This window comes from Callorhinus ursinus, unplaced genomic scaffold, assembly GCF_003265705.2.
Source record: "Callorhinus ursinus isolate GAN/ISIS: 27379988/994484 unplaced genomic scaffold, GSC_fseal_2.0 scaffold25, whole genome shotgun sequence".
In the NCBI taxonomy this organism is placed as follows: domain Eukaryota; kingdom Metazoa; phylum Chordata; class Mammalia; order Carnivora; family Otariidae; genus Callorhinus; species Callorhinus ursinus.
The window spans coordinates 33,583,681-33,595,565 of record NW_027397087.1 but is presented as its reverse complement, the minus strand read 5'-3'; the positions used below and the strand labels follow the sequence as shown (position 1 = coordinate 33,595,565).

Here is an 11,885-nt window from a genome sequence, read left to right as displayed (position 1 = left end):
GGTGTGTGTCTTGTTTAGTCACTTTAAAAATAAATCACAAAAATAAATAAATAAATAAATAAAAATTAACAAATGAACCACTTGGCCCCACAGTAGTCGACGCATCCATCTGTTGCTCTCCTCTGCTTTCCAGGAACGGATTGTTCAAAGTGCATATGACTGCTGGGTAAGGTGAGCGGGGAAGGATGAGGTGGGGCGGGCTGAGTCCTTCCGCTCGCCCTCCGTCTTCCTGCCCAATCAGACAGGGGCCGTGCCCACAATGATGCCCATCACGCAGCACATGCTGCGTTCTTGGGGCCGGTGACAGTGAGCTGCGTGAGAAATCAGGCTTGGGGAGGCGAGGCGAGGCTCGAATTTACTGACACCTGCTTTGTGCCAGGCCCTGTGCTTTCTTTTGTGTCTGTTCTCTTCTATGGGGGGATCGGGATCCTGGTGGTGGGACCCTGGGCAATTTCGCCTTTCAGGGCCTCTCTTGTTCAGACTAGAAACATTACCTCATTCTCTAGTGACTCCTTTCACTATGATGGAAGAGTCTGGGGGTTAGACAGACCTAGCTCACCACTGTGGGCAGATTGCTTAGCCTGTTTTCTCATCTCCAAAATGGGGATGGAAATCGGGATCGAACGAGATAATATATTTAAGACACCTTATAAATAGGCAGCTAAAAAAGGATGGTGTTTAATCTCTCCTTCATAACACACATAACATACTTCAGCATCTTCGAGATTTGATTATTTTTACAGGATGGGGTTGGCAGTGTTTCAGGATGTGTGTGTGTGTGTGTGTGTGTGTGTGTGTGTGTGTGTGTCTTGATGAAAACAAGGAAGAACTGAGTCTTTGTGGAAATCTTGGCACTTTAGAAAACCAGACCCCTGGGCGCCTGGGTGGCTCAGTTGGTTAAGCAACTGCCTTCAGCTCAGGTCATGATCCTGGAGTCCCGGGATCGAGTCCCGCATCGGGCTCCCTGCTCAGCAGGGAGTCTGCTTCTCCCTCTGACCCTCCCCCCTCTCATGTGCTCTCTCTCTCTCATTCTCTCTGTCTCAAATAAATAAATAAAATCTTAAAAAAAAAAAAAAGAAAGAAAACCAGACCCCTGACTCTATAAAATACTCCTGGGCATTCAGTCAGGGGGTGGTGGGTATCAGAGATGTCCCCCCATGAACTGGTCCTACGGTCTCACTCTGTGTGACCTCCTTCCATATCTGATCTGGGCTGGTCTGTGATTTGCTTTAACCCGTAAAATGTGGTGGGCACTGAGGCAGTTCTGGGCCTAAGGCTTAAGAAGCCCTAGAAACTAACAATTTTGTGCTTTTGGGGGATGTGGAGCCAATATGTAAGAAATTTGGTCTCTCTGTGCTGGAGAGAGCATATTGAGAGAACACGTGGAAAAGAAGAAACTCTTAGAATATGTGGAGAGAGAGAGAGAGAGAGAGAGAGAGAGAGAAGGTCAACGATCCCTGTGTCCCCCAGAGCCCAGCCTTCCAGCCATGCCTGTAAGGCACCGGCCACGTGAGTGACCCATCCTGGACGCTCCAGCCCAGTCCAACCCCACATGGCTGCGGTCCCAGGCGATACCATGTACAACGGAAGAACTGCCCAGCGGATCCCAATCACCCTCCAGTCTCATGAGAGATAATCACATGGTTGTCTTCAGCCATTAAATTTTGTGTATTATACAGCAATAGATAATTGAAACAGCGGGATTTTTAAGTCTTCGCTATGTGCCAAACCACGGACGCTCATTATGAGAGATATGCAGGCACTGCCCTTGGGAGCTTAGTATGGGCAAGGAGGTTGCACACGGGCAAGCATGAAGATTCGAGACATTTATTAATCCACACTCAAGTGCGTGCTTAGCAGCGTGAGGCACAGACTGTGGATGATGGGGTTGGGAGCATAAAGCAGAAATACTTCCTAGAGAAAAGGAGTTTTGAGTTGGATTTTGAAGGAAAGAGCAGATGACATTAGGTGACGTTTCAGAGAATGGGGGGTAAGACGTTGATAGCAGCATGGCAAGAAAATTGGGAGCACGGGAGAGGGAGCTGAGAAACCTACAATCTGGTATTAGTTGGATATAAAAATAGGGAGGCTGAAAGGGGTCTTGCCAAGTTAGGTTCCAGGCCTGTAGTGGGAACCTGAGAAAAGCTGGTCCCCTCCCCTCCATGTTTGGTGGGGTTTTGACCTCTCCTACCTGGGAAGACCTGGGTCACGGGTGCCTCCTCAGCTCTGGGAATCAGGGCCAGAAGGTGATGGCTAACACCGAGAAACATTAACTCATCAACAGTGAGCCATCCTGCCCTTCCCTTGGGGAACAAGGGGGGCGCAAGCGCAAGTTGTAGGGAGAGGGGCGGGTGGTCCCTGCTTTAAGCCCAGAAAGGCCGAGAGGGTCAGGGCCCAGGTGGCTTCTCACAGCATCTCTTTTCAAATTTCAGGGTGGCACCTGAATTTGTGGGTCCACCCACCTTCCTCCATTTATAATTTTGGCCTACACTGTTACGAATTTTTGTAGGTATGGAGTGAATCGGTTAGGAATCTGATTGTAAGGAACCCATCGCCCAACTAACAGTGCCCTAAGGGGTAAAGACATTCCCTCGATCCACAAAAAACTACTGAGAGCTGACCACGCACCAGGCACTGTTCTAGGAGCTGTGGTGAGACCTGAGAAAAGCGAACTTCCTATCCTGGAGAAGAAGCAGCTTAGGTGAGGGCAAGGACTTGACATTGCCTTGGATACCGGGGTTCCGTGCCTTTCTCCTCCAATCACTCCAGGTATTGGCTTCTGCCTCATGGTCAGCGGATGGCTCCAGTTGTCCAGGAATCTCACTCAGTCAAGACGGGAAGCAGGAGACGGAGGTGGCACCAGACTTTGCTGTTCCTTTTCCCAGAAGAACAAAAGCTTTCCCGGAACCCCCGGCAGATTCTTGCTTACTGTCATCCCTGGGGAGCCCTGGTGTCCTCGTGTGCCTCAGAATTTTCATGACTCGTTAATCTGGTCGGGATTTATCACCTGGAGTTGCCCAGAATAAAGTCAGGGTTTAGTTTGCAAAGAAAAAGGGAGAAGAACATTGGGGTCAGGTGTCTTGTTCCCTCACTGTTCGTGGGGTGGGTGGACACCCACTAAGGTAAACACTCCCTGGGCAAGGGTACTATTTCCAATCTTCAGTATAGAGAAACAATTTAAAAATGATGTTAGATACAATCCGAGGTCAAGCAAAAAGCCTTTATGTATTTACTACTGTTTACCAAGCTCTTTTCCAAGGGCTCTGTAGGGCACGTGAAGGGGGACGAAAGGCTCCAGCCTCAGGGACCGTTCAGACCAGCTGGAGGTGACACACACAGGCACATGGAACAGCCTCCCCCGTGAGAGAATGAGGAGGCTCTGGTGGGATCTGAATGCACAGACCTGAGGGAACAGAGGTTCGAGTACAGGCGATCCCTGCGTGAGACACCCTCACGGCCTTCCCTGCCCACGCCCCTCCCAGAGACCACAGCCTGCTCACAGCTCCCGAAGGGGTAGTCCCGGGACGTCTGGGCCCATCCCCACCCCAGCCACGGCTGATGGCACCAGACATGGGCCCCGAGCCAAAGGCAGACAATGGCTGGCGGCCAGGACGCGAGCCCAGCCACTCAGAAACTCTCTCTCAAGGATCTGGGGTGTCAGTGGCCCGGAGATTACGGCCCCCTGCGCGAAGGGGTCTCCATACCAGAAGGGGCCGGGCGCAGGGACCTGCCGGCAGAGGCCACTCGGGTCCTTGAGAAGCGAAGGGCAGCCTCACTGCTGGCTTGGGTCCATCCCCTCCCGGGATTGGAGCTTGCCTGTGCCATCCTGACCATCAACTTTCCTTTTGCTAGGGCTGGCTTGAGTGGCCTTTGTGTCTTGGCTTGAATGGTTTTGGTGTGGGAAGTCTTTGCCCTCACCCCTCACCCCTCACCCCTTCATCGCCTCTTCAGTGCTGCCCAATCCATCCTCCCCGCCTCCGCCTTGGTCCGGGTCCTCTTCCCCCACCTGGGCTCCCTGCATTCGCTCTCCCGCCTCCATTTCATTTACAAATGTGGACGCTGATCTTTCTTATGGCCCTGTCATGCCCTTGCTTTAAATCTTGGAGTGGCTCCTCAGGGCTCCGCTTCCAGGCCCGGTTCCATCGCTGCTCTCCTTCCCCCTCCCCCCCCCCCGCCCCCCCCAACCTCCACCACGCAGAGATACACAGTCCCACCTCCGAGCCTCCGCGCATGCTCGGACTTGTACCCTGAAGAGCCGCTTGCCTCCACCCCTGCTTCCCACTCCCCCTTCAAGACCAAGGCCAGGGGTCATTTCACCCTACCCTGACCTCGGCCCCCTCCTCCTTTGGCCATCAGAGCACTTTATGAGGCTCTCCGCAGGCATCTGCTTCATAGTACTGGCACCACACGCGCTGTCCTCCTGCCTGCCCCTGTACCGGGCACAAGGCCCGCATTCAGCAAACGCTTGTCAAGTGAATGAATGAATGAATGAATGGAGCGATTTTCAAATGGTGGACTAGCAGGCCTCCGCTGATTCGATAGGGTTTTGTTGGCGGAGTAGGGCGGGAAGAGGGGGCTTTCCTTCCTGGGAGATTAGCCTCAGTCCAGCCCGGGTGGGGGGCCAGGTTCTTTTTGAGACCCTCCGACCTCCTAAAGCCCACCGCATCTCCCTGCTCCCCTGGGGACATGGGGCCAGGCTATTTGAAACTGGCCCTCTTGTCCTCAGCACTGAATTGAAACCCCCGAGAGAATTTTGCTGTTTTTCTTCTTCTGGAGAAGAAGAGCACAAAGCTAAAGAGCAGGGGCTGCGAAGTGTGGCTCAGATTTGATAAACAGGCAGGAAATTTCAGAAGCAATCCGGGGAGAAAAGAACATACATTACTCCCGGAATTCACAATGCAGCGCTAATGAGCTGGAGGAGCCATGATTTGATCTGGTCCTGCCTCCTACCGCCCAGGACGAGTGGGTTTGGGATGGGAAGCAGGAGGGGCACTGCAGCAGTAGCCACACGGCCTGACCCAGGCTTCCCCCCGAGGTGGGGGAGGGCGGTGGTGTTTGCTGTCCCCCGGGGCGCCTGGTGGTCCTCCGTGGGACAGGAGGGTGCTTACTAGGCCTCCAGATATGGCTGGTCATGAAGGACCTAAAGACAAGGGACAACAGGTGTCTCCTGACGGCAGGGGCGGAACCTGGAAGAGGGTCCTCACCAGAACCCAACCAAGCTGGCACCTTGATCTTGGACCCCCCAGCCTCCAGAACTGAGAGCAATACATTGTGTTGTTTATAAGCCACCCAGTCTATGCTGTTTTGTCATAGCGGCCCAAAAAGAGTAAGACAGAAATAACCAACATTTATTGAAATGTAACTACATGCATGGCACTGTTTTAAGCACCTCGCACACATTAACTCCTTGAATCCTTACCATTGTCCTATCTAATAGGTTCCATTATTATTTTGTCCCCATTTTACAGATGAGTAAACTGAGAGCAGAGACCTTGACCCTTCTGTCCATTGTTGAACTCCAGCACCCAGAATGGTAGGAATTCAACAAGCTCGTCTGCTTCACAGCACCAAAATGCCCTCTGATGTGGAGCCTGGGGGCCAACGACCTCCCCTGGGACACGGACTGAGGCTCTCATGCCCCTCCCCACCACCCTCCCTTCACCCACGATTATTTTCCAAGGCCAGCGATTTGCAACAGTTTCTCATAGAGAGAAATCAGATTTAGGTTTTGCCTCCAAGTAGATTATAATGACAATCTAATAAGCAGGGATAACCTATGGGTAAAAATTATGGCAAAGTAGTAAGTAGTAGTAAGTAAGAATCACGAAGAGAAGCAAACAATGTGCTGTAATAATTTTCTCATTCATTCATTCACTCCCTCAAGGAGCGTTCATTGGGCTCAGCCCTGGGATGCAGGGATGAGAGTGACTCAGGCTCCCCTTCTGGGGGGAGGAGGCAGTGACTGCCCCGTCCAGGGTAGCAGAGGCCTGGGTCATGCCGCTGAGGAGAGCAGGCTCCTAGCCAGAGGCTTGTGCCCCCCACCCCCACCCATCTCTCTCCTCTCTGCCCTGCGGGTGCTTCCACCAGAGCTGGCCTGGCCCGGAGTGCAGCCTTCAGGGCTCTGGCCTCTGCCGAGAAAAGCAGGTCGGTGGACCTTGTCCCGGACCTTTGGGTTGGCTGACCCCCTTCAGCGCCCCTCTGGCCTCCCTCCCTCCCTCCCCCTGTGATGGCTGGCAGAGGACCCCAGGCACCTGCTCACTCACGCAGAGCCAGCTGCAGACAGCACGGCCACTCCCCCCACTGACCGGGCGATTGACGGGGCTCCTTTGAATAATAACTTGGCAAAATCACTCTCTCTTTTTTTTTTGCTCTCCCCATTTCTGATTCATTTGCTCTTTCTAAGTCATCCATCTCTTTCGAGTTACAGGAAGAGAGAGGAAGAGGAGAATGAGGTGTCACAGGTGCAAGGGACCTCAAGCCCCACCGCCGAGTCTCACAGCGGGGCTGGAGACGTGAGCGCCTCTGCCTCTCAGACGTGTCTATTACACCTGACCTCCCCCCTCCACGACCCCGTGGGAGAAAAGCCAGCGTGGCTGGTGGGGGAGGTGGGGGACGCAGGAGCCTTTCTGAAGGCAGCCGCCTGCTCTACTCACAGGAGAGGTCCTGACTGCCTGCAGGGATATTCGGGTTTTCCCACCCTCGATGGGGAGCAGCAATGCCGGTAGGGAAAGGAAGGAGAGATGGGGGCTCCAGGGGGTCCTGTCAGCTTACCAACGCCTTTGCTGATCACCTGCTACGTACCAGGGGCCGAGAGACAGACAGACAGAGTCTGTTCCTGCCCTCAAGGGGTCCCCAGGCTAGTAAATAGGTAAGTACCTGCGGAAGATGCCCGAGCAGAAGTCGGTCCCGAGCCATCATATGGAGGAGGCTGTTTATTCTGTGACGAGAGGGACCAGGCAAGGCCATCTTCACAGATGGGCTGGGGATGAAATGTTCTGAAACCTCAACCTGAAGGTGAGGAAGAGTGCTCCACATGTCAGGCACCATGGAGGCCAGGGCTTGAAGATGCTCTGTCTGGGAGGAGCTCTGTTACCTGGTATTTTTAGAGCACAGAGAGGGAGATGGGCATTGGCAAGACGCAAGAAGTCGGGAAGGGCCAGTAATAACGTGGTTGCAGATCGTAACTGAGTGCTTAGCTTATGGGGGAGGTCTGTGTGCCCGTCTCAGGGCTTGGATGATAGCAAAGGGACAGTTATCCAACAGGAAGATGTGTGATTAGATCTGCAACAGTTGCGGGGGGGGGGGTTGGCTGGGAGAGGCTGGAGGCAGGGAGACCAGCCAGGAGGCTACTGCAGGAGTCCAGGCGAAAGGCAGTTGAAGGACTGAACCTGGGCAGGGCCAAGGAGGAGGGAATGGATGTGAGAAACGCATAGGATGTCATGTTGACAGAGCTTGGTGATTGGCTGGGGGAGGAAGACGGGGAAGATAGAAGAGTCGATGCTGCCTCCCGGTGCCACCAGCTGAAACAGGGACCACAGGGGCAGAAACATTCATGACACACGGCCAAGCCCCTGCCAGGTGGTAGCGTTATTCCAGTCCCAGAGACACAGAGACAAATAATTCATTTCTCTTGAATGCTCTTCAGGGGCGTTTAAAGACAAGCTTGATTTATATATGAAAACTCGTATCCCACCACATTTGGGTGCATCTCAGAACTTCTTTACCAAAAAAATGTGCCCTTTTCACGCCTGGCCCCTAGAAACTCACTACCTATTTTTCTTTTTTTGTTTTCTCCAGCAAGCTACCCTCACCCAGCTGGGCTGATTCAAAATGGCCCCGTTTGTCCGTGGGCAGGAGCCTTTTGGGGCCATTGTCATGGGGCTCTGGTTGGGAGGCTGGAAGCTGCCTGCGGAGTCAACTCTCCTTCCAGCCATCTCCGCCATTGAGCTTGAGTATTTCTCCCCCTGGGATGGATTTCCCCATAAAATAAATGTCTTGTCTGAATTAATCTTCTTTTTTAAAAGGAGAGAGTCATCATATTGTAAAGACAGATCATAAAAAGATGCATCAATCTGTCGGGAAGGCTGGTTACGATGAGTGTTTGTTTAGCAGAAATAGTGCCCCCCTCCCGTGCACCTCCTCCCGGCACCCCTGGTGCACCCCCCCCCCCCCGCCCCGGCTCCGCGGGCTCCCCCGGCCCCCGGCATCTGGCCTGCGAGGCTGCGCTGTTGCTGCGCCCAGCCCCGTGCAGGCAGCTTCTCCTGCGCAGGGCCCCTGCCGTCTGTGCGCACCGGCTTTACTCCTCAGACCGGCTAGGGCCCGCAGGTTGGCACACTGAATCCCGCAGGCTGCGACCTCTCTTTTCAGAAGAGGCCCGGCAGCGCCCCCCCTCGCTGGACGCGCCGGTCCCACTGCCCAGCCGCGGCCCGAACACTTCCATTTGGGAGCTAATCGGTATTCAGGATCGTAAGGACACCTCAATTCCTCCATTTTGTTTATTCTCGGAAAACAAAACAAAACAAAACTATATAGGCCTAACCTAAGAACATAGATTAAGAAGTAAAACAATCACACAAGAACTCCTGAAGAGCCAGGTGTAAAATTTCTATGCCATAATGTGAAACGTTACATGGCTGCTACTTGAATGCATGAGGGGAAAGAGGAACGCGCGAGAGTCCTCCTTTACCTCCTCCATCGCGGGCCCCTGCGAGCGTTCGGTGTGTCGCCTGTCTTCCCACGCGTTTCGGCCCATTTAGCCCTTGCCCCATACGCATGCGCAGTTTGTTTTGGGGTTACGTGAAGTTCATTTTTCTTTTACTTAACATCCTTTAAAAAAATAAAACTATAAAACCTACAGACATTTATCGTAAAAACTTCCAACTTTAGGGAGGGGTAGAAGATACAAAGAAAAAGAAATAACAAAGCGGCCCCCAGACAAGATTGTCCCTCCGGTCCTACTCCCCAAACAGGTGAAAAACATGCATTTTTTGCGTATCTTTCAAGAAAGGAGTATGCATATCCTAGCATTTTAAAATACTCATCCTTAGGGGCGCCTGGGTGGCTCAGTCGGTTGGGCGACTGCCTTCGGCTCAGGTCATGATCCTGGAGTCCCGGGATCGAGTCCGCGTCGGGCTCCCTGCTCAGCGGGGAGTCTGCTTCTCCCTCTGACCCTCCCCCCTCTCATGTGCGCGCTCTCTCTCTCTCTCTCATTCTGTCTCAAATAAATAAATAAAATCTTAAAAAAAATACTCATCCTTAATCTGCTCATCTTATAGATGAGAAGGCGACAGCTCAGAGAGGCCCCAGGGCAGATCCAAGGTCACACAGCTGACTGCGACAGACGCAAATGTGGAAGCCCGTGCCCTGACTTCAGAGGGCACAGGCCCTTTCTCTGCGCGTCTCCAAGGTGTTCGCCCAGCGCCAGCCTCGTCTCTAATCCCGCCCCAATCTTGACCCTGTCTGCCAGGCTGGTGGCACCTCGCACTATTGCCGCTGTCACCCCCCCCTCCCGGGAATGCCCGTTGGCTCTCAGTGTATTAATAGACTGCACTTGTGCGTCTCCTTCGTCCGGGTGGGCCTGTCTCACCGCTTCACGAGCACCTGCTGTCTCTGCCCGAGCTGTTGCCCTCAGAGCAGAGAAGCCTTGCGGACCCTGGCGAGGGGATGCCTTCAGTGGGCTCGAGTTCGCGCCTCTGTTACCCTTATATGCAGAGGACCCCTCCTCCCCAAGGATCATGCCAGTTGAGGAAGCCCCTGGCCTTGTGGGAGTCGACACGCGGCGTAGGCCTCTTGCTGTTCCCTCCGCTAGATTCTGGGGCCGCGGGCCTGGCCTTGGGGAGCTGACGGCGTGGGGAGCTCACCGCCACATAATCCACCCTTTATCTGTAGTTAGCCTGGGTTCCTTCTGTTCTTTTTCTGTGTGCCTGCCTCAGCCCTCTTAGACCGGCAAACGTCTAAGGAGGAGAGTCAGCCATTTTGTTGATGGGACGATGGCCCCCATCTGGACATCCAGGCCACATCCAGATGGACACACCACCTACGATGATAGGCCACGGTGGTAGAGCCCCGGGGCAGAGCATGGACCTACAAACTCTCCCCCAGCCAGGCCTCTTCTGACCTTACAGATGGAAACGTGGGAAGCCCCAGGACGTAGGCAGTGGGTCCCAGGAAGGGAGCGGTACGTGGGGAGGGCGTGGCCGGGAGAGGGTCTGTGTGTGCATCTGTGTGTTGGTGTTAGGGGCCGGCAGCTAGAGGAACTCTGCTCTTGAAAATTAATTCTCTCGACTTCACACATCCCACGTTTGGGCCTGGAGGTGTTGCCTGGAGCTTCGGGGGGTGTGTGTGGGGGGGTGCAGTCTCCTCCCGCCTGCCTTGGATTCACTGCCACTCGGGAACCAGACTCCTTCCCAGCAAACAAAACCTCCAAGATCTCTGATTCCGCAGCGCCCTCCAGTGGGTAACTGGAGTATGTCTGGAGAGAAAGCCTTAGGACTCACCGGGTCTTAAGTCAAACATGTGGGCCCTTAATGGATTTTAGAATTTATATAAAATTTTAAAAATTAAAAAAAAAAGATTTTATATTCATGTTCTTCCAACTGTTCCCACCCTCTGCGTGATATAAAATTCTAGATGAACAGAGACAGACAGAGAAGTCCTATGCTAAACAGACTCTGCTCTGCCAACTTTCCAAATGACTGGCACATTCCCATTGCATACTCCAACCCTGAGTCAGAACACCCCCTTAGTTAACTTCTCCACTGCAAAGAGTGACAGTCTCCCCCAAAGGCTTCACAAGTCTGATGAAGGGGGGAAAACCAAATCGGCAGGGGCAAATGGGTTCCAAGCCCGTGTGACCACAAGCTGATAACGCGACTCCTCCATGTGAGTTGTGTGCCTACCCCAGGCTCGCTGGGAACAGAACCTGGCCATGTGTAGAAGGCCCCCAACACCAGGTCTCCCAGATGTGCGGGCTCCGAGTGTGGAGGGGCTGAGTGAGGCCCAGCTCCCCTCCTCCACGCCCTCTGCACCCAGCCCTTCCTCCGGCTCCTCCTGCCTCCGCTGTCCTGCCTCTGTCCGCAAGGAGCACTCCGCCCTCTCCCCCAGGGCGCCCTTACACTCCATTGGCCACCTTCCCCTTCTCTCACTGCTGCTTTGTGAAGAGAACTTTCCCCACTGACTTTTGTTTTGTTGTCACCCACAGGATGCTTCCATCTGTCCTCTCCGCTCAGCCTGTGCACACCACCCAGCTCCTCCTTTGGATGCCCAGCTCTTTAGAAGGGGTGTCATCATCACGGCTGTAACCCAGCTTCTTCACCTGTTCTCCCTCTGGGTCTTCCAATCCGCACAAAAGAAAGGCACAACTGCAATTCCGTGGGTAAGTGCCTGATTGGAACCCCGGAAGGCGGGTTGGGGAGGGGTGTCTTAGACTCTCACAGAGGACAGAGAACTAGCCGGACAGGCTGCAACGTGGAGGATGCCCAGGACCTGAACGGTTCACAGGGGCTGGCGGTGCGGGGTAGGTGGAAACCCCCAGCTCCGATCTGAGGGGGCGAGGCCAGCCCTCCTTCCCCTGCCCTCCACAACGCGTCTCATAGGAGAGCTTCGGCATTTGCTGCCTCTGCCAGGTACTCTGGCCGCACGGTGACAGATGTGACAGAGGCTGCCTAGGAAGAAGATGCTGAGACCCAGAGAGCCATGCGGGGATGGAAGATGCGTGTCCTGAGCCCTGATGCTGATGTCTCATTCTACTCTCACAACTGTGACCGGGTGATGTCATCAGGGCCATTTTTCAGATGAAGAATCAGACTCGGGAGAGGAGGCCAGGGCTGCATCACGGTGGCGTGGCTCAACTGAGCTTCAAGTAACAACGTGCGTGGTTTCCAGGC

At 54.0% G+C, this 11,885-nt stretch overlaps 1 long non-coding RNA gene across 1 annotated transcript; it reads right to left on the bottom strand.

Annotated features, from left to right (window-relative positions):
- Nucleotides 1-1,239: 1,239 nt before the first annotated feature.
- Nucleotides 1,240-8,797, bottom strand: LOC141370071 (uncharacterized). Its single transcript, XR_012373771.1, has 3 exons — nt 8,687-8,797; nt 6,877-7,093; nt 1,240-3,007 (listed from the first exon to the last, which is right to left on the bottom strand). It is a non-coding gene; the product is annotated as an uncharacterized lncRNA (long non-coding RNA).
- Nucleotides 8,798-11,885: the final 3,088 nt, after the last annotated feature.